The sequence below is a fragment of the Oryctolagus cuniculus genome, chromosome 2, assembly GCF_964237555.1.
Source record: "Oryctolagus cuniculus chromosome 2, mOryCun1.1, whole genome shotgun sequence".
Taxonomy (NCBI): domain Eukaryota; kingdom Metazoa; phylum Chordata; class Mammalia; order Lagomorpha; family Leporidae; genus Oryctolagus; species Oryctolagus cuniculus.
In genome coordinates, this window is record NC_091433.1 from 98,351,942 (window position 1) to 98,354,034 (window position 2,093).

Genomic DNA, 2,093 nt, shown 5'->3' on the forward strand with positions numbered 1-2,093 from the left:
TAACGTTTGACTTTAATAACCTCATTAAAGTCCCTGTCTCAACATGGAGTCACACAGGGGCTCAGGGATTTAAGGTATAAACCTTGGGGAGAAAATATTTAGTCCACCACATTAGTAAGGGGCCCAGGGCTCTGCTGCATAGGCAACCAGCTCCACAGGGACTTAGTGTTGAAAATGAGAGCAAGGGTTCCTCATAGTAATAATTTCATTATCACTGCATAATCTGGGAACACACACAGTCACACAAACATTTGTTTACATTTACACAAACTAGAATGAAAATATCTGGTGATCACGTACAGATAAAATTAATACAATCCATAGTATGGAATATTCATTAAAACTGATGAGGGGGCTGGTGCTGTGGTTTAGTGGGCTAAGCCTCTGCCTGTGGCATCAGCATCCCATATGGATGCTGGTTCATGTCCAAGCTGCTCCTCTTCTGATTCAGCTCTCAGCTTATGGCCTGGGAAAGCAGTGGAAGATGGCCCAAGTGCTTGGAGCCCTGCACACACATGGGAGACCCAGAAGAAATCCTGGCTTTGGATCAGCCTGGCTCCTGCCTTTGTGGCTATCTGGGGAGTGAACCAGCAGATGGCAGACCTTTCTCTCTATTCTCCCTCTCTCTGTCTGAAACTCTACCTCTCAAATAAATAAATAAAACCTTAAAAAAAAACCTGCATGCTTTCTCTAAAAAAAAAAACTGATGAAAAGTAGAAAAATGATTAATCACCTATGAGTATTATGATATTCGATGTTCACATTTACTAAAGATAAGCAATGAAGAATGAGAACTAAAAGTTATATAAAAATTTATACCTCTAGTAATACAGACCAGTCAGCATGAGACATGTTTTCCTAAAGGTCTTGCACATTTTAAACTAATGTTCATCGGAGCCAGTAGGTTAATCCTCCTCCTGTGGTGCTGGCATCCCATATAGGCGCTGGTTCTAGTCCCAGCTGCCCCTCTTCCAATCCAGCTCTCTGCTATGGCCTGGGAAAGCAGTAAAGCCCCTGTACCCACATGGGAGACCAGGAAGGAGCACCTGGCTCCTGGCTTCGGATCGGTGCAGCTCCAGATGTTGCAGCCATCTGGGGAGTGAACCAACAGAAGGAAGACCTTTCTCTCTGTCTCTCCCACACACTGTCTGTAACTGTACCTCTCAAGTAAATAAAATAAATCTTTAAAAAACAAAAAAAACTAATTTTAGTCAAAATTAATTCTTAAGATGTGACACATAGGAAAATACTATCCCATAAATCACAAATCTATTCCCACAGAAAAAAAAATTGATGAAGGCTGTTTTGATCTTTTTATCATTATCTGTTAAATTAATTTCACAGTGATCATTGTGGATTTTTCAGTTCCTTGGCAGTCTTTCATGATACCTAATATTTTTTCAACACTTGCACTAGTTTGGCTATTGAATTAACAGGTGATGACCATTATTTAAATATAGTTAATTTAAAATAAAATTTTTTTAATTTTAGTAATTTATTAAATCATTCTAATCAAATAATTTAATTAATTAAAGTTTAAAAGTATGAGTATACACACATCAACTTCTATCTGCAAAGCCTCCAGAGCACATTAGTGACAATGTGGGTGATTCACGGATCGCTTCTCGGCCTTTTGGCTAAGATCAAGTGTGAGTGATAATTACAACTGGTTGAATTTAATTGTTTTAGTCACTAATGCATCCTTACTATGTTGCTATTTCAAATATAATTTGGGGAACTAATTTGCCGGGTGTGGCAAGGCATCCCTAGTTTTTTTTTTTTTCTTTAAAGATTTATTTATTTGAAAGGCAGAGTTACAAAGAGGCAGAGGTAGAGAGAGAGAGAGAGAGAGAGAGAGAGAGAGAGGTCTTCCATATGCTGGTTCACTCCCCAAGTGGCTGCAATGGCCTGAGCTGCACTGATCCAAAGCCAGAAGCCAGCAGCTTCCTCTGAGTCTCCCTCATGGGTACAGGTTCAAGTTCAGCCTACTCCACTTGCATTCCAGCTCCCTGCTCATGCATCTCAGAGAGAAGTAGAAGATCAAAATGCCTGGGCCCCTGCCCCTCAGAAGAAAGACCCAGATGAAGGTTCTG

At 40.2% G+C, this 2,093-nt stretch overlaps 1 pseudogene; it reads left to right on the forward strand.

Annotated features, from left to right (window-relative positions):
- Positions 1-1,617: 1,617 nt before the first annotated feature.
- LOC127488449 (U2 spliceosomal RNA) lies at positions 1,618-1,743 on the forward strand (annotated as a pseudogene).
- The last annotated feature ends 350 nt before the right edge of the window (positions 1,744-2,093 follow it).